The 22,902-nt window shown below is 49.4% G+C and overlaps 1 protein-coding gene across 1 annotated transcript in view; it reads left to right on the plus strand.

Moving 5' to 3' along the window:
• SEZ6L (seizure related 6 homolog like) overlaps positions 1 to 22,902 on the plus strand; it is a 229,048-nt gene that overhangs the window by 170,897 nt on the left and 35,249 nt on the right. The gene's annotated exons all lie outside the window — the stretch shown is intronic.

The following is a 22,902-nucleotide window of genomic DNA, read 5'->3' on the forward strand; positions in this document are numbered from 1 at the left end:
AATGAGGAAATGCACCAATAATTGCATACATAACTTTTATAAGCAATGTAAGGAAAGGTGCATGGTGCCATGAGATTCTACAATGGGGATGTGATATAAAGGAAGGTCGGAAAAGCCTTCCCTGAGGATCTGATACTAAAGATCAGAACTAAAGGATCCATTGGACTGCATGCATCCAAGAAGAACAGAATATGCAAAGGCCCTGTGGCCAGAGCAAGCACAACATTTTCAAGGGACTGAAAAGCCAGTGTGGCCAGGAGGAGGAGGAGGAGGAGGGCAGTATAACACACACTCTCTGTACTGCAGTAGTTTATTTTCCTATCTGCCTGTCTCAACTAGACCAGAAGGTCCTTTCAGTTGTGGCCTGGTCTGATTAAACTCTGTTCCAGGGTCTAACACATCCTGACACACAGTAGGTGCCCAGGAAATGATTGCTGAATGAAGAAATGCTGTAATGAAGGGACTCACCTGGCTGTGTGGCTGTTTCCTGTACTCAGTGGGGGGACCTAATAGATGCTCCATGTATAACTTTCCCCCCTAACTCCCCAGAGATCGGGAGAAGGGACAGAGACAGATGGTGGTGTCTGGAGAAGCAGAAGAAAGGGCTTCCCAGCAGACCCAGACAGTGGCGGGACAGTGGCAGAGGGTGGGGAGAATGCCAAGTTCTGAAGAGCCTCTGTGGATGCAGCCAGGGCCACTGGGGGTCAGCTCTCCCTTCAAGCCTGAAGTAGGAACCCAGTTGGCTGGGGAGCAGGACTCAGGGGCTGCCTGGCTCTGCAGAGGAGCCTTGCAGGAGAAGAGGAAAATTATTTGCAAAATTATGAGTGAGCGTTGTTTGAAGCTGCCCCTTAGAGGCCGTGGAAGCTTCCCAGACCTCCTGCTTGGAGTCAAAGATTTACAGACCTTGCACCGTTGGTTCTTGTGGACTCGGGGGCAGGCCAACCTGGGTCGGAATTCCATCTCCTCTGCTTCCCAGCTGTGTGACTTTGGGCTTCTCTCCGGGCCTTGGTTTTTCTCATCTGTAATGAGGGTCTTGGAACATCAGTGTTTCGTGGCTGCTGGAGGCAGGTTTTAAGCATCCCTTGCCCGTTGCCTCCCTCACTCGCTCCTCAGTGAGACTTTACCCCCTCTCTCCCATTCTCATCTCTCTGACTTCTAGAGTCTGGAATAAAGTGCTCGTCACTCAACACATATTTTTTTTTTTTAGTGTCTACTATGAACCAAGCACAGTTTTAGGCACTGGAAAGGCTCTGATAGTTGTTCCTTCAGCAGAAAAGTCTGTATTGGAAAAGAGTGTATTGGATGGTCTCTATTAACTCTGAAAAACAATAGCTGTGCGCCTACTGTGTACATGTACTAGGCTAGGTGCTGGAGCTACAGTTGTGAGAAAAGTGGAACAGTCTCTGCCTTCACTGTCTGGTGGGTGAGGTGGACAAGAAACTATATGCAGTATGATAAGAGCAGTGATGGTGAGGACAGGCAGCTGAGGGACACTGAGTGAAATCAGGGAGGACTTCCAGGAGGAAGTGACTTCTAACTTGGGATGAAAGAGGAGGTCGGCAAGTGATGAGGGGAAAGGAAGAGTGTCCCAGACAGTGAGAATAGCATGTGCAAAGCCTGGAAATGAGAGAGAAGATGGCTCACTTAGTGACTTAAAGGACGTATAATGTGACTGGAGCAGGGAGAGTGGATACCTAATTGGTACAGAAGGAAAGTGTTCAAGGGAGGCCCTGAGGTCTTCTTAGCTGAAGCTTCAAATAGAAAACTCTATTCTAAAGCTGCTTCTTCCAGGAAGCATTCTGTGGCTCCCCATTGCCCTCATGATAAATATAAATTTGTGGTTCTGGTTTATGAGCGCCCCACCACCAGAACTTACTGGGCAAACCAGCTCAGGCTTCAGCCAGGAGAAGGGGAAACAAACTCCTGATATCCTGGCTTCTCTTGCAGAGGTCCACTCAGCCCCATGCCCCAAGAAATTGTCTGCGGTCCCCTTCCTCCTGCTCAGCTCAGCTGTCCTCTCCTCACAGCACGCTTCCCTGACGGGCGGTTTTGCTTCTCCAAGACCGGCCCACATCTCCCCTTGGTGTCAGAGGCCTGGACGAGGAAACAGGAAAATGGGAATCCTCCTTTCATCCCCTCTAGGCTTCAAATATTCAATTAACCTTCAGCTTGACACGGGGTGGGGTTTTATCTCCACTGTGAAGCACGCGATGGGGCAGCTGATCCAGGAACCTATAGCAATTAAAGCAGAAATCTTCCCCAAAGCCGGGCCACCACCGCATTAGCATCAGGAGGGGAACCCTTGCAGGGGGCAGATTTCTGTCCTCTGATCATCTCGGCAGCTGGGAGAGAGGACCCCTGGCTTCCCTCCTCCTCCATGTCCTGACAATGTTCCCTGAGCAACCCTGGACCTGTCACCCAGCCTGTCTGGACTTCACATTCCTCCTCTGCAAAGTGATAGGTTGCCTTGAACTGAGAGGCTGCATTTAAACCCCTACAGGGCCAAGCAAGTAACATAAAATGGGAGTTATGGCTGGTGTGAGATAATCTGGAGAGGAGGGAACTGTGATGAAATGGAAGGTACATCTCCACCTAAAATCATTTAAATTCAATTTTTTTAAATAATGCCCCCCAAAAGCGTCTGCTGGCTGGATTCAGTCTTGAGGGGCCACTAGTTTGCAAGCCTTGGTCTAGATAGTGATTAAGGTCCTTTCTCCTTGTGGTGATGTAGAAAGCGATTTTTATCATTGAGCACTCACTATTTGCAAGGTTCTTTACAAACATTAATTTCTTTGCTCCTCAGAATAATCCTATGAGGTCGGTACAGCCATTATATTCAACTCATGTCCACCTGCCATCTCACGCCTTTAGTTAGATGTCTAAAAGCCATCTGGAGCGAAGTGTTCCCAAAGTTAAACTTTTGATCCGCCTTCTCCAGACCCGTTTCACCTGATCTTCCCCATCTCAGTAAGGAGTCATCCATTCTCCCAGCTGCTCAGGCAGAAAAGACTTGGGGTTATTCTAGACCAGTGGAATGCTGTAAATGTTCAAGAACTGCCTTTTTTGTTGAGTGGGGTGGAGAGCAACACCCTGGTTGGTAGCATTTGCCAATTTCCGTGGTGTGAATATTCCCACCGTGGCTGACTTCAGGCTACCGACACAATGCCAACAGGCTCACCAAATGCCCGGACATTTATCAGTCGGCTCATATGACCCACTGGAGCCGCCAGCCCCAGCACCACTCTCTGTGCACTGGATTCTTCTCTTTCTCTCACACCCTGTACCTGGGTCTTCAGTACATCCTGCCGATTCGACTCAAGAGTCAAAATGTGCCCGGAGTCCCAGCGCCTCTAACCCCTCTGAGTCCAAGTCACCCCGGCCTCGTCCCAGGATTATGGCAGCAGCCTCCTCACTGGTCCCCCTGCTCCTGCTTTTGTGCCCTCTGGGGCTATTTTTAACCAGCACCCTGAGTGGCCTGTTAAATCTTTAAGGCAGATCACATCATGCTCTGCTCGAAACTCCACAATAGCTCCACATTTTATCCAGAGTAAAAGCCAAAGTTCTTAGACAGGCCCTAGGTGATCTGGCCCTGATCACATCTCCTACTTCACCTCTTTCCACTCTCCTCCTTGCTCTCTCCATTTGGCCACACTGGCTTCCTTGCTGTTCCACAAACATACCTCAGGGCCTTTGCACTGGCTGTCTCTCTCCCCCCTCCCCCGGGATGCTCTGCCCTGAATATCTACATAGCTCACTCTCTAGCTTCCTGCAGGCCTCTGCTCACAGATCTCCTCTGAGATGTCCCTCAACATCCTTATATAAATTAGCATCCCAACACTCTCAATGTCTTTACTTTGCTTCACTTTCCTCATAACACTCACTATCATCCAACATACCCCACACTGTCGTATTTGTTGAAGTATTTCAACCTCCACCCCCTCCACCTAGAATGTCACCTCCAGGAGAGCAGAGGGGTTTTTTCTCTTTGAATCACTGCTGTAACCCCAGTATGCAGGTCACTGCCTGGCCCATAGTAGGTGCTCAGTGAATAACAGTCAAGGAAATACAGGCAGTTTGTCAGGTCACACAGCCACGAAGTTCCAAAGCCAGAATGTGAACCCAAATTCATGTCCAGCTGCCTGTAATGCACAAGGAGGGGGAAAAAGCATCAGAAAAATATGGGAAGACCTTCTGGGGATGTGGCCTCCATTTATCAATAAACCCACATTTATTACATGACAAGCAATGTTGATAAATAATATTTTGCTTTAAAATTATCAAGCAAAGGAACAGAGGTGAGAAGAGCCCCAAGAGGTTTTATAGAGTTATAGTGTCAAAGATTTGCCATCACAGACTCAGAATCAGAATCTAGAGTGAGAGGACTTCAGAGGTGCCCCGACCCAGTGATGGTCCAATCCGTGGGTAGAGTTTGGGGACCAAGTAGGGTGGGGCGGCCGTGCTGTTCCTCTGGATAATCTGGGCTCCAGATGCTAAGCCAAGGTGAAGGTGATGGTGGGGCCACAGACAGGCTCCACTGTGGCCAGCGAGGAGGTACTGTCCTCCCCAGGGCGGCTTGCGCTCCCTCCAGGGGACAGGCAGCCAGCATCATCCCAGGGCCTTAGGACTGGAAGTGACGTCAGAATCAATTCAGTCCAGTTTCGTTCATCCTGGACATGTTTCGCAGACTGATTTTTGTCGTTGAGCAAGTTCAATTCGATTCCGCGCACATTTATTGAGTGCCCACTGTGAATCAAGCATTGTGGCTGGGCTCTGGCGGTGAGCAAGACAGATGCAGCGCTGCTCTCAGGAAGCCCACGTCATACCTGACATGGCACAAGTTAGAGGAAATACGGGAGCCCTCGGGGCTGGGAGTGAGGAAGGTGAGCCTGGTGGAGGCCACAGAGAAAAGCTTCTCTGAGAAAGCAACATCTAAGTCAATGGTTCTCAACCCGGGACGATTTTGTCCCCGGGACATTTAGCAATGTCTGATTGTCACAACGGATGTGGGGAGGGGATGCCAATGGCATCTCATGGGGAGAGCCCAAGGATGCAGCTAAACATTCTGCAATGCACAGGACAGCCCCCACCACCAAGAGTGAGCTGACCCAAAATGCCAATAGTGCCGGAGTAGAGAAACCCTGATCTGTGCTGAGACCTGAAGGGCAGATAGAAGATGGGCAAAGATGGAAGGGAACAGTGTTCCAGCCAAAAGGAACAGCATGTGCTTAGGTCCAGAAGCAGGAATGCACAACTCTTCTTGTTTGTGCATAATATCAAATATATACTGAGCACTCTGTTCGTCCCAGGCGTTCACATCCCAGACACCTTCACAACAAGTACGTGCAGCAGGTTCTAGTATTATCTCCATTTTATGGATGAGTAAACTGAGGCTCAGAGAGGTGGTGGAGTGACATGATTACACATCTGGGAACTGGCAGAGTGGGAATTTGAACTCTGCTGGCCATGTCTCCAGGGTCTGGGATCCTCACCAGCACTTGGAAGGAGCTGGAGGAAACCCCGGGTATCGGGAGCTCAGTGATGCGGGAGAGGCGGCATCAATGCGGAAGGACCGGAATCAGGCAGGGCCTTGAGGATCGAGTTAGCGGGTCTGGACCTCCCCAAATTGGGCAGCAAGGGAAGGGTTTTAAGCAGCTAACATGATTAAAGCTTTGCAGAAGGGAGCAGAGGCCTCTGGTCACCAGCCCGAGGCTCTCTCTGGCTAACTCCGGCACACGCCTGGCAGAGCCGCATCTGGCCTTGGTACCTCCTTCCTCCCACAGAGGGAGTGAAAATAGCATCTCACCAGCGAGGGTTACATGAGGCCCAGGAGCTGCTGGGTTTAATTTATCTTGCTTGGTTTCCGCTGACAGTTTTAGTAAACCAATTTGGGTTTGATAGTAAAAATAATTCCATCCTCGGGGCCCCTCGCATCGCCTAAGTGTTTGCATTTGTTATTTATCACAACAGCAAAGGGGGGGGGAGTTTGCACGGCTGGCTGAGCTGGGTAGGTGGCCCCTAGTAGGCGCTGGGCAAAGTCTGCTGAGTCACGAGGACGTAAGCCACAAATGCCAGGCGAGAGGGGACTTTCCTCCCCTCTCTACAGGGCAAGTCTGTTGATGCTGCGGGCATGAGGATAACAGTTCTAACTAGTCACCATTTATGAAGGACCTACTGTGTGCTAGACCCTGAGCTGCATGGTTTATACCAATGAGCAATAATGAATGTGAACGTTATTACGTAGAGATAATAATTACATAAATTAGAGCTAATGTGAGCAGAGATAATTACAGAGGGGTAATTACCCAAATTAGAGATAATGTATGCAAAGCGCATCGCGCAGGATCTGACATGTAGTTGGCGCTTCATAAATGGAGATTCTAATTACCAGGAATCCTTATAAGGCTGATATTATCATCATACGTTATGCATTTGGAAATGAAAGCACAGAGAGGTTAAGCGTCTTCCTTAGGTCACACAGCTCATAAAGGACAGAGCCAGGGTTTGCATGCACGCTGTAGCCTCCACTTTCACTGACTTGAATGGCCTTTCGGGGGACCAGCTACATGTCTCAGCGATGAAGTAAGGAGGCTCCCAGGCCTCAGGAACCCAAAGTTCAGGAGGGGAAATAGGGCCGTAAACAGACAACCTGATGAGATGTAGGCCAAGTGCTGTGGCTGGAGGGGTGAGGTTGGTGAGGTAGACGGGCGCTGGATTTACCTCTGCGAGTTGTGGCAATGTCACAGAGACGGTGACAGCCAAGTGAAGAGTGTCAGTTGGCCAAGCGGTAATGGGGGAAGGACATTCCAGGAGGGGCCCATTGCACAAAGGACTCAAGCAGTGAAAACGTCACCCTTCGGCAGCCGAACGGAAGCCCTGGACTGCAGCCTTACTGAGATCCACCTGCTTTGCACTGTGGGTGTTGGGGGGGCCAAAGTGCATGACCTTAAGATGAGTCAGGAGCCCCCAGGCTCAACCTCCTTCACACCCCAAATGCCTAGTCCCTATTGCAGCTCCTTCAGAAATCTGCCCCCACCCTAAAACACAACTGACCATGAAGCTTTTGAATTCTTAAGGATTTCTTAAATCTCTCTCCCCACCCCCCTCAATAAAACATACAAAGGAGAATAAAAGAACTGAGGAATTATTGGAGAAGGCATCATAGAACGGAAGAGCTGGGAGAGGCCCAGAGAGGGGCAGTAACTTGCCTAGCATCACACAGCAAGTCAGAGTTAGGACCAGAGAGACACCCTGAGTGTAGCTGCAAGAGCTGAGCACAGGGGCTACAACCTTGAAAATGTTCCCTGGCAGAGGAGACACGAAAGCTCCCTAGAGTCAAAAAGAGCTGCGTTTAAATCCTGACTCTGCTGCTCACCAGCCCTGTGGCCTCAGGCAGGTTAATGAAGGTGGTGATACCTGCCTCGCAATAGGGCACAGTAGTCCCCCCTTATCCGCGGCTTCGCTTTCCGTGGTTTCGGTTACCTGCGGTCGACCACAGTCCAAAAATATCAAATGGAAAATTGCAGAAGTAAACAATTCATAGGTTTTCAATTGCATGCTGTTCTGAGTAGCGCGATGAAGTCTCACACCGTCCCGCTCCGTCCCGCCCAGGACGTGAATCGCCCCTTTGTCTAGTGGATCCACACTGGATACTCTAGCCACCTGTAAGTCACTTAGTAGCCCTCTCGGTTATCAGATCGACTGTCGTGGTATCTCAGTGCTTGTGTTCAAGTCACCCTTATTTTGCTTCATAATGACCCCAAAGCATGAGACCAGTGATCCTGGCGACTTGGATATGCCCAAGAGAAGTTACTGTTGTTAATCTCTTACTGTGCCTGATTTATAAACTAAACTTTATCATAGGTTTGTATGAATGGGAAAAACCGTAGTATATATAGGGTTTGGTACTATCCATGGGGGTCCTGGAACGTGTCCCCCCCAGATAAGGGGGGACTACTGTGCTTTGCTCCCTTTATCCCCAGTACCTGGCATACAGTAAGTGCTCAATAAATACCAGTTGCATCAAAGAGAAAGATGATGAGTGTGAAAGTTAATTAAATAACATGTAAAGTTCTTAGTAAGGTTTCTGGCATCAAATAGGCAGATAACCACAGCTAACACTATTTTCCCCCTTAATATGCCAGATTTTAGGCTAAACACTTGACCTGCATTCTTTCATTGATGATCATCATCGTAAATGTCTAGCATCCACTGGGTGCTTACTATTTGCCCACATTCAGTCATTCAACACTCACCAAGAAACCTGATATCGCTGACTATCTCCTTTTTACAGATGAGGGAACTGAGACTCAGAAAGGTGAAGATGTTTGCCCAAGGTCACACAGCTAGGAAGAGGCCAAGTCAGGACTCGACCTCAGGTCTCTGGGACCAAACCCAGTGTTATAACCACACAATGAATGGTAGTGAGGTGCTCCACCAGGGATGGATCCCCAGCCTCATCTTACGGAAGGAGAAATTGAGGCTCAAAGAGGTGCCCCCCTTTGCCTGGGCACCTATTGCAAATATACATAAATCTCTGGAAGAAAGAAGTTTCACCCGTGCCCCAGCTTGCCTTCCTTGGCTCCACTGTGGAGCCCAGCCCCAAATGTCTCCCTGTTTATGGGCCCCAGCACAGTTCTCTAACCAGGAAACAAAAGAACCCAGTAAGAAACCCAATAACCATATGATTGATAGCTGCAGAATATTTCTCTTCAGCTGCTGCCAGCCTGTTCTGTGCTAAGTTAATCCCCAGCCCTAAAAATTAAGTGCCTTGTCCAGAGGTACTTCAGTCCCTCAAACAGAAATATAAAGGCTTTGGGCTGCAAGAGTTCAGCTTGCAAGCCAGGCAAGAAAGGAGAGTCATGAGTCAAAGGCAGCATTGGCCCGGGGGCAGAGATTTCCAGACACCAGCAGAAATCACGGGAGAAATGGCCACAATAGAAATAAAAACCTCCAATCCATTAGCAGAGAGAGAGGGTATTTCCCCAGAGCCAAATTTTTAAGGAATCTGAGAAGGAACAGCAAAGTTCTTAGAGCCCAGTTCCATCATGTTGCAGATGAGGAAACTGAGGGCCAGAGGTGGGAAGAGACTGCCCCAAGACCACTCTCTCAGTCAGCTATCGCTGTGTAACAAATTACCCCAAACCCAGCAGCATGAAACAGCAAGCTTGTAGCATTGCTTGCGTGTCTACAGGTCAGCGAGGCAGTTCTTTTGGTCTCAGCTGGCTCGCTCATGTGTCTGTGGGCAGCCGTGGGGTGGGTAGGTGGCTCTGCCGATCATGGCTGGCCTTTCTCACGCATTTGGGGTGGGTTGGCTGTCAGAGGCTCTAGGCAGGCCTAGATTAGGATGGTGCATCTCTGCTGCACGTGTCTCTCGCCCTCCAACAGCTGGTTCAGCTTGTTCCCATGGCGACCGGCCAGGATCCCAAGACAATGAGCAGAAGCATTCAAGGCCTCCTGAGCCTTGACCAGGAAATGGCACAGCATCCTGTCTGCCATGTCCTATATAGCAGGTCGCAAAGCGAGGGCCAGCCACAATTCTAGGGGTGGAGAAACGCACTCCACCTCTTGATGGGAGATGCTTCGAAACCTCATTGCAAGGGGTATGGACACAGAGAGGGGCAGAGCTGTGAAACCATTTTTGCACTCAAGTGACCACAGACAAAGTAAAGTGGGCGTTAGAACCCAGCTCTCCAGGTTCCAGCCCAAGGCTCCAAATGACATCACTGTGCACAATGACCCTATGAGGTGGCCATCATTATCCCCATTTTACAGATGAGGAAACCGAGGCTCAGAGAGGTGAAGTCATTTGCCTACGATCCCACAGCTAGGAAGTGAAAGAAACAAGATTGGCACCAGGGCTTGGAGCCTGGCATTTAGACGGCTCCTTCTCTAGGCGATGCTTCCAACATGTGGGAGGCACTCTGGAAAGATCCTGAGTTGTCTGAGAGAGAAGAAGAAGCCTATGCCTGTGGTTGAAAGTCTTGAGTTCAGGTCCCAACTCTTCCACTTATCGGCTGTGTGGCCTTGGATAAGTCACTTCACTTCTCTGAGCCTCAGTTCGCTATCTTTAGCATAAGGAAAATAATGAGACCCACCTCTTAGAGTTCCTGAGAGGATGAAATGCTAGCCAAGGGCCTGAGACATTGCACACACTCAATTTAATTGGCAGCTATGACGATGATGATGATTAATTCCTTCCATGGCATGTGCACACACTGAGCTGCATTATACAACCACACACACACACACGCACACGCACACACAAAGGTTGATTGCCTCTGACCACAGGGTTTGGGTGTGACAGTGAGGGATGAGGAGGGTCCACCCAAAAGTACTGCCCAGGCATCCCAGCTGATTAATTACCCCTGGTCTCCCAGTTTACAAGGGGTTGTCATGGTCCGTGGTAACTTGGAAACACCAGCTCTGGGATTGGTCCTCCCCCAACGCCTATCCATTGGGGGAGGCTCCTTGGCCGGGCCACGCTCTGCCCAGCCTTGGTGACTGCAAGAGCAGCTGCAGGAGGGGACCGCTCCCTGTCTCGAGCTGGTGACGCCTCCCAGCTCAAGGTGGATGCAATTAGATCTGACATCCTAGGCAGCCACGGCTGCTTGTTTCACGAATCCCTGACACGCAGTGGCCTCGTGCACTTACTATTCGGCAAGTGTTTATTGAGGCCCCGCGGTGTGGCTGGAATTGCATTAGGTTATCCGAGGCCCGGAGATAACAATGGCTTTCATGGATTGAGCCCTTACTGCGTGCCGAGCTCTGTTCTGAGCACATTACCTCCCTCAAGTTACTTAATTCTCAAAACAACGCAGGAGATCCCACGATTATGTTCCCTATGTCACAGATGAGGACACTGATGCTCGAGGAGTTCAGTGGCTTCCTGCTGGACATAGGGGTGCCAGGTTTGGACCTGGCTGTCTGAGGCTGAGCCCAGGCCCTGCATCTCCTCTTAGCCCTGCCTCCTGAAGTGGAACCGACATTATCCTGACGGCGGCAGCCGGCCTCTCTTGAGAGTTCTGAACGGGCGAGGGGCAGGGTCAGACCTGCGGTTTAGACAGCGCGCCCTGGTGAGAGGCAGGGGTGGAGGGAGGAGTCAGGAACCAGGCAGGAGGCAGAGGCCCTGACCGTGGTCCTGTGATGGCCAGGCCGGGGGAGGCCCCTGGAGGCCTGTCTGGTGCCTCTGGGCAAGCCCTCCCGGTTTCAAGCAGTGCGCTCTTTCCTGGAGGACGGTTCCCACTTGGAGCCCGCACTCCCCTACCGTGGCTTTACGTGGAGTGTTTGGCAGCTCAGAGGATGCTTTACAAGATGATGCCGTCACCAGGACGTGTCATGATGGGGATTCGGAGTGACAAGGAACACACCGCCAGCAGCTGTCAGCCCCCTGCAGACAGCCCCAACATCTTCCTCCAGCCATCAGAGCCCTGGGCCACCTCCCTCTGCACATGTGTGTGTGTGTGTGTGCGCGCGCACACCACAGACATTACACACACACACACATCATACACACCACACACACCACACACAATCACACACACACATCACACACACACCACACAATCATACACACCTCACACACACCACACACACACACCACAAATCCCAATCCTGTAATTCTGTTCTAATCTAGTTTTGCTTCAATTATGCTCTCTCAGGCTCCGTTCTTGCACCTGAGTTAGAGGTCCTGAAATGAAGAACGCCTCAGTTCCCACCCACTAATTTTATAAATCTGGGGATCCTCATATCCAGAAAGAGGAAGAGATGTGGGCATCTCCACACAGGAAAGCCAGGGAAGGGCACAGACCCTGCCTGGCTGACCCTTGGGTCTGGGAGACCCCTGCCTCACCAACCTCTTATCTGAATCTCCGTACAGTAATCCCCCCTTATCTGTGGTTTCGCTCTCCACGGTTTCAGTTACTTGCGGTCAATCACGGTCTGAAAATATCAAATGGAAAATTCCAGAAATAAACAATTCATAAGTTTTAAATTGCACGCTGTTTTGAGTAGTGTGATGAAATCTCGTGCCATCCTGCTCTGTCCCTCTCAGTGTTAATCATCCCTCTGTCCGGCGTGTCCACGCTGCCTACGCTACCCACCTGTTAGTCACTGAGTAGCCGTCTCAGTTATCAGATCTACTGTCGCGGTATCGCAGTGCTTGTGTTCAAGGAACCCCTATTTTCTTAATAATGGCCCCAAAGCTTAGGAGTAGTGATGATGGCGATTCAGCTATGCCGAAGAGAAGCCGTCAAGTCCTTCCTTTAAGTGAAAAGGTGAAAGTTCTCAATTTAATGAGAAAAAGATTGTATGCTGAGGTTGCTAAGACCTATGGTAAGAATGAATCTTCTATCTGTGAAATTGTGAAAAAGGAAAATGAAATTTGTGCTAGTTTTACTGTCACACCTCAAATATGGATGTACAAGAAAAAACATAGCATATGTAGGGTTTGGTACTACCCACGGTTTCAGGCGTCCCCTAGGGGTCTTGCAATGCACCCCCTGTGGATAAGGGGGGACCACCGTATTTCCAAATCCATCCTTTAATTGCTGTGGGATGAGGGAGTGGGGAAAACGTGGGGTCCAACCTTCAGAATAGGATAGCGTGAAGTGATCTGACCAAGGCCGTCGTTAAGTAATTTTTTCACGTTGTGGATTCTGAGATTTTCATCAGGAGACGCCCAGGCTGAGCAAGCGACTTGTCCATCGTCACAGAGCAGAGAGGCGGGAGAGGGGGCCTCTCCCTGAGACCTTCTGACACCAGGCTTTGTTGCCACACCTCCCTCGCTGCTTAGCACGCTGTGTAGTTTGTTCTAAATATTTTTTTAAGACAAAAGATACTCTTTGAATTGAACTCCTGCACTAATTACATCATTTACAGCTCTCAACAATATCATCCCCATTTTACAGGCGAGGACACTGAGGCTCAGAGGTGAGGCCACTTTCTCAAGGTCGCCCAGCTAGAAACCAGCACCTCTAGGATTTGAACCCGAGCCCACTCTCTCAGCACTGCCTCTCCGGGTGGAGCGAACATACCGGGGTGGTTGAGGACTGCTTCCTTCATAGGCGAAGCAGCCGGCAGCTGCTGGTGTTCCCCTGGTCCACAGGGCTGGGTGTGAAACGTCTGCCCGTTGACCTCGACAAAGCTTTGCCTGCCACATTCTGAGATGACTCTGTCCAGGAGTGTAGAAATGAGAAGTGGCTCAGTCCGTGGGGTGGTCCCAGAGGAAAGGCAGGTCCAGCGCGGGAGTCTCTTTTTCTCTTTCTCTTTGGAGGTGAGAGGGGAATTGATGGAGAAGCGAGAAGGTGGAGGAAAAGGAAAAAGCAAGAAAGGCAGTGGGACGGAGACAGGTCTCATCCACGTTGAAACCTCCAGGGCAGTGACTTTTGCTCTTGGCTGCCTGTGCAACCTCATGGGAGCTTTAAGTGACACTGACGCCTGGACCCCACCCCCGGGGATGCTAAGAGTCTGACTGGCCTGGGTGGGTCCTGGGCATCAGCGGGAGTTTTTAAATCTCCCCAGGGATTCTCGTGTGCGGCCAGGACTGAGAACCGCTGGGCGAGGGCTGGGTTCTGAGCCTGACACAGACAAGCGCTTGGTGCATCTGAGGGAGAGAGGAAGGAAGGAGGGGAGCGAGGAAGGAAATAAGAAACTGTTCATTTTTTATGCTTTAAGGGAGCCAAAGAGATTGGCTTTCTATGTCCTCCCTGGAGCTGACATGGTTTCTTGTCCTGTCTGCCCTTTTATCAAATTAAATTGAAACCAAATTAGCACTGGGCCAAGGGGCCCCTCAGCACTTGGTACTGACTGTGCAGCAGCGTGAAGGAGCAGAGCTCTGAGGACCTGGGCCTTTCTGGGCTCAGTTTACTCCTCTGTAAAGTGGGATTAATACCATTTTCTCTGACCACCTCACCATGAGGTTGAGGGGATGTGATGAGATAACGCACACAAAGAGACTCAGAAGAGGTCTTTCTTTAAGGCCTTCAAGAAAAGCATAAGTGTTTCATAAAAGTGTTGTTGCACCTACAACTGCATTTATGGGTTTTGTTTCTCTTTTTCCCTTATTTAAATCCTATGGTGTATTTAACCCCCACCTCTACTGTCCCGTGGATGTCCTGCCTTAATTGCAGGATGGTGTTTTCTTAGGAAAGTCGTTTAATCCCTCTGAGCCTCAGTTTGCTCATCTGGAAAATGGAGATAAATTCACCATAATTCATCCTTGTAAATGGCATTGGTTTCACCAGTGCCAAGCCCTGTGCTGGGCTCCAGGGAGATGGGGTGAGGAGCGTGTGGCCTCAGGGAGTTTGCAGCCCCTGTGGGAGTCGACACAGCAGGTGGAGTCTGACGGTTCATGCTGAAGTTCTGCCTTCCAACCACGTAGGTTTGCATTCTGCCTCTTCTATATGATCAGCTGTTCAAGCTTCAGCATGTTTCTCACCTCTGGGTGACTCAGTTTGCTAATCTGGGGAATGGACGAGAATAGTACTATCGATAGGGTTCATCTGAGGGTAAGATGAAATGGTGCGTGTGAAGTGCTTAGAACAGCTCCTGGCACGTAAGAAGCCTTATGAAAATCTTGGCTAGTTACTTTACAGCAGTAAATCAGGATGGTGTCGGGAGCACAGAGGGACCTGGAAGACTTAGCAAAATGTTGTCAAGCGGAGAGATGAGGAGAGGCATTCCAGATAGGGGACCAGCGTGGGCTAGGGCAGGTCTAGGGGCTACGTCGGGTCTGGTGTACAAAGATGTTTGAGACAACAGAGGTGGGCTGGACCCTGACCACGGACCTCCCGGATGAGCTGGACCTCTGGAAGTCCTGATAGGCTGTGAATCTGGACTTTATTCTGTGGGCTAATTTCTGCTATTTCCACAGTCCAATTCCATTACCAGCTACTTATCTTTTCTTTTTTTTCCCTTAAACTGTGTATAAATTGGCTTGCCTTTTTCACTCGGCTTACTCCGCGAAATAATATCCGTGAAATGAGAAGTTTGATCTGCAAAACATATATTTATATATTTTTCTAATTCACATTTAGAGAAATACAAAACCATTAGACATTTTCGAATGTTTGTCTACCTGTAATCATCTTGCAAACACCACTGGGGAAAGCCTATTAAAGGCAAGATTTCTAAGCAAGGGCCAGTTGTTTGTTTAAAAAGGAATAATAATAATAATAATAATAATAAAAGGTGGCATGTCCATCACTTCTTTCTACACCCTCTGTGGACTATTAACTCCAGCCCAACAGTTGCAAAGCTCACCTACCACCTTCCCTCCACATCCAGGCTCCTGATTGGTTGGGGTAAGGGGCGCCCACTGCAGGGGGGGTGGAAATCCAGCCTATATCATGCTCAGGCATATACTGCCCTCTGCTGGCCGAGAGAAGAATTACTTTGCCAGAGAAAGGTTTGATGTATGTCAGATTCAAATTTGCATTCCATCCTCACCTCTGGCTCTCTAGACCCTAGTGAAAGCAATAATGAGGGTCCCTCGGGCTGTTTTCACCCTTTTTGAAGAGGCAGTACAATCACATGACTCAAAATCCAAAGGTACAAAAGGGTCTACTATGAAAATTATATTTCCCTCCTTTTCCCTGCAAACAGCCCCACCCTCAGTCCCCCTCCCCAGAGGCAACCACTGTAAACGAGTTTCTTATGCATCCTTCCCAGACTCTTTTTAAATATTTCAGAAACCATAACAGAATCTCATATCTACCAAAATAATGCCAGCCCAGACTAAGTAACCAGTTTAATGCTGATTTTATTACATACTCTGTTGTACACGATCACAGCAACACAACAAAACAAATTTGTTACCAAGAGATGGAAAATGTTTAGGAGACAAATCTTTTCAAAACAGGGAGTCTGTAGAGAAGAAATATTACCTTGGTAGGAAAAAAAGTTGGAAGTCGTGGGTCTAATCAAATGAACTTTAGCAATGATGTCAGAAGAACAAAAGGCGTGCAGGATGGGGGGAAGTCACGTGGGGCTTCCTCATCCGGCAGATCTTATTTGTAATTTTTTATCCACATTTTCTGATACAAGGCTGAACCTGGGCACACTTTTTGGAGACATGTATACGTGGCTTTCACGGGACAGTGTATGAAATAGTGGTTCATAGCTCAGGCATTGGCATCCGACAGACCTAGGTTTGAGTCCTAGGTGTGATTCTTATGTGACTTGGGGCAAGTGGCTTCTCCTGGTTGAGCCTCAGTTTCCTGATCTGTAAATTGGGAACAATCGTAAGTCTTAGTTTGTGGGGTTATTGCTGTTTGGGTGCTTAATACTCAGGAGGCAGCAGTGTTGTCACTCTAAAGCTAAATGAGGGTCTTGGGAGATCTTCTCTCAGATGTCCGGTGGCACCAGGGTTTTTACTGCCCAGAAACAGGGAGCAGTTGAAAGCAGATGCCAGAAGTGGAAGCACGCCCACTGGGTGGCATGCCCACAAATGGCTGCTCAGGCCCCGGAAGGGGCTGCGGACGTGCCTGGAGTGGGGACGAGGTGGGGAAGGAGAGGAAACTGCACCCAGCGGGTCAAGGCCATGGGTGGGCATTGCAGTGGCTTGTCAGGCTTGATGCTGGTGACCTGCATACCCCAGTAGAATGCCGGGGATATGGCCCCGGCCCCTGGGCCCAGGCCCAGGAGGCGGCTGGGGCAGAAATCATTTGGGGCAGCTCCAATCATTCAGGGCTTTCATTGGCCCCTGGGAGCAAGTGCCGAAGGCAGCCAGGATGCGAGGAGTCCCCCTCCCAAGGTTGGCACAGGTAAGAGTCCACTTGGGGTCAGGGCTCCAGGCAGAGATGGGGTCAGAGCCGCGGTCCACCCTGTGGCAGAGCTGAAGCTGAGACCCGGACGTCTGCCCTGGGCTGGTGCCGATTCACCCAACGCGCACCCAGCACCGTGCTGAGAGCTGGGGATACAGCAGTGAGCGGGACAGACCTGCCTGCTCCCTGGCCTCGGGGAGCTTCTGGTCGAGTGCAGACAAGCCCCAGACCATTGGAGTTCTAGTCCTAAGCTCCACATGAGGGGTGAGCACAGAAGGGGCTCCCAGCCCAGACCCGGAGGGGGCAGTGGGGGCTGTATGCATGAGCGAGTCACGGAAGACTGACACTACAGGATGGTGGGGGTGGGGATCCAGGTCTAGAGAGGGGAGGCTAAAGAAGGATTCAGGCTAGAGGGAAGGCAGGTGGAAAGCCCCAGAGCTGCTTCCACATCCTTGGGAGAGATTGACAAGTAATTCAGTCTGGCTGGAGTGTGAAATATTTGAGTTGGAACGGACAGTGAGAAATGAGCCTGCGGCAAGACGGGGGGGCTGCAAAAAATAGATGCACAGAGCCTTGAAGCCAGGATCAAAAGTTTGCACTTTACCCTGAGATGAGGCGTGTTTTTTTTAATTGAAGTGAAATTCACGTGACGTAACATTAACCATTGTAATAATATGCAGTTCAGGGGTATTTAGTGCAGTCACAAGGTTGTGCAACAAACACCTCTATCTAGTCCCAGAACACTTTCATCATCCCCAAAACAAACCCCCTATCTATTAAACTCTCCATTCCTCCCCGACCCTACTCCCTAGCCCTTGGCAACCATCAAATTGCTTTCTGTCTCTGTGGATCTACCTGTTCTGGATATTTCTTTTTTTTTTTTTTTGTGAGGAAGATCAGCCCTGAGCTAACATCTGCCAATCCTCCTCTTTTTTTTGCTGAGGAAGACTGGCCCTGGGCTAACATCTGTGCCCATCTTCCTCCACTTTATATGGGACACCGCCACAGCATGGCTTGACAAGTGGTGCGTGGTGCGCGCCCAGGATCCGAACCAGCAAACCCCAGGCTGCCACAGCGGAGCACGCGCACTTAACAGCTTGTGCAACCAGGCCAGCCCTGGATATTCCTTATAAATGGAATCATATAATATGTGGCCTTTGTGACTGGCTTCTTTCACTTAGCATAAAGTTTTTAAGATTCATCCATGTTGTAGCATGTATCAGTACTTCATTCCTTTTCATGGCTGAATAACATTCCATTGTGTGGCTACACCACATTTTGCTTATCCATTCATCTGTTCAGTGAAGGGGCCAGATTTGTGTTTTAGAGAGATTCACTTGGCTGCTGATGGGAGAGGCATTAGGGCCAGGCAAGGGTGGAGTCAGTAGGCAACGAGGTGCTGTCCCACGGTCCAGCTGAGAGATGATGGAGAGAAGCAGACGGCAGTGGCAGAGGAGAAAGGGGTGGGCTGTAGAAGGAGACACAGAAGCTGAGGTCTTCTGGCAGGAGCTCAGGACCCTGTGCCCAGGAAGAACCTCTTCCTCTGGCAGCTGAGAGGGGCTGGAGCAGGCAGGGGCTGGCCTCGGGCAGCTCTGTTTTCCTGTGGAATTCTCCCTGAGGGGGACCTGCTACACCAAGTCCGGTCAGATCAAACCCACCTGCCTGTCAGCACCTCTCCATCACCCGTTAGTTCTGGAGTCAAACTGACACCCTGATTTCTTCATGCCTCCTCGGCTTGTGTCTGACTGATATCTTACTTGAGTCCTCAGCAGAGAGCCCCACTCTGCCCTGTGGCCAATCTCTCTGCTGTTACGTCTCTGCATTTTCATCTCGGTTGCTGAGGACGTCTCAGCAGTAGAGACCCTGAATGCACTCCGCGTGTCACATACAGCTGTATGGGCAATGTGAACAATCTGAAGGCTTGTCTTCAGATTGGGGGGGAAGGGAATAAATGACCAGCATTTGTGTTTATCATTGGAACCAGTCTACCAAAAAGGTGGATCCAGGAGGATATAGCAGATATTCTTTCTCCTTCGTGCATGTTCTCCATTTCTTTTGCTTCTCAGGGTGAAAACTTAATTTTCATAGGTCTTCTGGTCATAACAAGTACAGTTCAGTCTAATAATCATATAGCTGTAAACAGTATTCCTTTTAAAGCTTCACCTCTCCCTCAACCGGGATCCTCAGGCTGGGAACTCTGCAGTGGGGAAGGGCCAGGTGGCCTGCTTCTTTCTCACAGGAAAGTCTAACTTGACAGCACTGTTTTGCTGCAGAAGATATAGAATGCTTGAGGTGGGCAGAAAATGTGTGCTTGATGCGGGCAAAGCCTACTGAGTGGGCTGCTCTTGACTTTCCCTCTGCTGGATCCCGTCACCCGTTCAGGATGGGAACACTTTTAAGGAGGCCCACAGTGGCTGCCTTCTTCAGGGTTCACATTAGACCCAGGAAGCATGAGTCGTATCCCCACTCTCATCAGTGATGGGCAGCCCACTCCCAACACCCCCTTTCTTTCCTCTCTTGGCTCTGCTCCCAGGCAGGCAAGCAGCTCCACTATGATTTTCATCATTGCTCTTCTCTGGGTGAGCATCAGATGCAGTCCCTGTTCCCCAAACCCCAAGACACCTGCCAAGCCACCAAGAGTTTCCTTGATGCCCTCCTCACCAAGCTTAAGGTGAGGGTGATACATCTTGTCCCTCCTCATGGTCCCCTCCCATAGTGACATTCTCTCTTGAGTCAGTCTTTCCTGCAAATCTCTTCAATTGCCCAGTGAATTTTCTGCCTTCTGTAAGCTAGAGGTGGGCGAAAGGCTCAGATTGCAAGAGCTGCGTAGATGGTGGCAGCAGATGCCGTTGGTGCCCTATCCGAGCCCTGTGGCACTTGCCACCATGTACCCACGATGGCTTCCTACTGCAAGGCTCTCGACATGAGGCTTTCTCTGGTGCCACATGGGCAGGTCAGAAGTGCTGGAGATTCGGTACACATAGGAGCAGCCCTCAGCTGATGAGGGATGGGAGTCAGAGGATAAATACCCCAGTTCCCTCTCCCCTAAGGTGTGTTCTACACCGTGTCTCATGGTTCCTGCAGGACTGAGCCCAGTGCCCACAGTGGAACTCACCCACTGATGCACCATGCATTGGGTCCTTCCCTTCCTCCTGTCTCACTTGCCCACCAGTGCTTCCTGGGGTGGCCTCCCAGATAAGTCAGACTCTAAGAAACACTCACATCTTTGCTCAGGCTCTACTTCTGGAGAACCCAATCTCAGTCAGTGGTCAAGTACATCCCTTCAGAAAGTGGGAATGCTCAGTACCTCTTGGCTTGTTCTTAGCTTAGGGACCTCAGCTGAAATTCCAGAATAAACAGGAGAAGATGCATTTAATAGTCTCTAGCACATTGTTTACAAAATGTATTCACAAAAGCCAGGGTTTCTCAATCTTAGCAATATTGACATTTTGGATATTTCTTTGTTGTGGGAGGCTATCTTATGCATTGTAGGATGTTTAACAGGATCCCCGACGTCGAATCAGTAGCACCCTCTTTGTTGGGTCAAGCATGTCTCTAAACATTGCCAAATATCTCCCGGGGGGGCTAAACCACCCCTAGTTGAGAACACTGACATAAGTCATCCGATATCACTTAATGTAAACAGCAATCCAAAGAGAGAATGATGATGATGATGATGATGATGATGATGATGATGATGATGATGATGATGGTGATGATGATGTTGATGATGATGAAGATGGTGATGATGATGATGGTGATACGATGATAGTGATGGCAGTGATGATGATGGTGGTGGTGATGGTGATGATGATGGTGATGATGATGGTGATGGTGATGATGATGGTGATGGTGATGATGGTGGTGATGGTGACGATGATGGTGATGATGATGATGGTGATGGTGATGATGGTGGTGGTGATGATGATGATGGTGATGAGGATGGTGATGATGATGGTGATGGTGATGATGGTGATGGTGATGATGGTGATGATGATGGTGATGATGATGATGATGGTGATGATGATGGTGGTGATGGTGGTGATGATGGTGAGGGTGATGATGATGATGATTATGATGGTGATGGTGATGATGATGATGATGGTGATGATGATAATCGTGGTGATGATGATGATGGTGGTGATGATGGTGATGGTGATAATGGTGATGATGATGTTGATGAGGATGAAGATGGTGATGATGATGATGGTGATATGATGATAGTGATGGCAGTGATGGTGATGATGATAATGGTGGTGCTAATGATGATGGTGATGGTGATGATGATGGTGATGACGGTGATGGTGATATGTCCATAATGGCATTGCAACATGACATAACATTCAAATGACTTGACCAAACTTGCTCAGGTGCTGTCAGTGAACCTGCGATTCAATCCCAAATCTCCTGTGTCTTACCTCACTCCAAAAACCTGTGACATGAACTGGAAATATTAAGCCTGATTCACAGACAAGAACTTCAGGAAAACCACCTGCCCTCCATGAGTGTCAGAGCTAAGAATCAAACCAAAGCTTTCTGATTTCCCAGGCAGTGGAGTCTTTCCAGAAAGACTGCTCCTTCCCATTTTACAATGAACAAAGAGTTGTGCTAGGGTTTTAAATGAAGGCTATTTGCACCCTTGAAGATGCTTCTACTGCCTTTAGATCATTGAAATGGATGATAGTATAAAGCCAAGCTGTACACTGTCTGGAACCCACTGTTATCAGCGAGTCTGCTGTGAAGTCGGCTTAAGGAATAGATGTCTGCCATCTACCACCATCACATTTCACACTAGCCTAATCCAGCGCTTTGATGAGCAATTGATGTTTTCACGGTAATTAGAACTAAGAGGCACTTCCCTACCATAGGTCAAGAGTTGACATCAATCCCATTATTTCTGCTGTCAAATAGACTCTCTGGCTGGCTTTTTCATACTATAGCCTTTATTGAGCACCTACTGTGTGCAAGAGAAGGTGGCAACTCCAGAATTTCAATACCATAAGAGTTTAGAGGCTGTAGCCTAATTGAAAACTGGCAGAGAGTAGGAGGTGCCTAGGGGCTTGGTCATGAAACAATGTGTGCAAAGCATACAGACAGCTTTTATCAGGGCAGGATGTGTTTGGGGTGGTTCAGGGGAAGCCAGTGGAGATTTGAGGGGCTATTAGAGTCTCCCTAAACCACCCCTTGGGACAACTTTATATGAGGAATTGTGAGAGGTGCTGTGGAAGATACTATGGTGAATAAAATACATCCCCTGCCCTCTGGGAGCAAATCTTCAGCAAAGCACCTGCATTTCTGTTGTTTTGTCCTTACTACTTGAAGCACCACCCCTTCTCAGGCTCCCAGACCAGCAGCCAACACCGTGCTTAGGCCTTGGATGAAGCTGTGGGGGAGGGCTGTTGTCAGTCTGCATCTGTTCCAGGAACTTCGCTCAGGGCCCTTTCCTGGAATGCCTCTCCTCTGGCAGTGAATTATCAGTCAGGATGCTCCTGTTAAAAACCCTCCAATGTCTCCTGTCCCCAGCAAGATGACATCCAAACACCTAAACTTGGCTCTCTAAGCCCTTCACGGTCTGGCTTCTGCAGAGCTCTCCAGGCTTCCATGTCTATACCAAATACCAGGCACGCTGACCACCAGGCAGATTCCTTCTGGAAGCCTGCCTTCTCCACAGCCCCGACTTATCTGCCTCAGCGTCCCCTGCTCTTTCTTGATGATCCTGAGCAAGCATCTCCTCCTCCAAGGAGGCTTCCACGATGCCCCCTCTGAGTTAGATGCCCTCCTCTGCACTTACCTTGATCATAACTCCTAGCACAATCCCTGGCTTACTAGTCTAAATATACCACTGCTCTGTGACTCCTCCTGTCGTCTGAGCACAGCACAGTGCCTGCCACACGGTAGGTGCTCAAAAATATGAGGGAGAAGAACACAAGAAAAAGAGACAGAGGTAAGAGAGAAGCGGAAGGAAGAGAGAGGGGAAGAAGGAGAAAGGAAGGAAAGAGCCATGAGTTAATATCTGTCCGTGATTGATGCAACCGAAGCTGAATTATCTGACATTCTTTCCATCAGAGATCAATTTTATCCAGCACGCCTAACATGGCACACATTTCTGCTGCATATTGAAGTGCTTTCTGGATTATTAACT

The sequence above is a fragment of the Diceros bicornis genome, chromosome 35 (assembly GCF_020826845.1).
Source record: "Diceros bicornis minor isolate mBicDic1 chromosome 35, mDicBic1.mat.cur, whole genome shotgun sequence".
Lineage (NCBI taxonomy): Eukaryota > Metazoa > Chordata > Mammalia > Perissodactyla > Rhinocerotidae > Diceros > Diceros bicornis.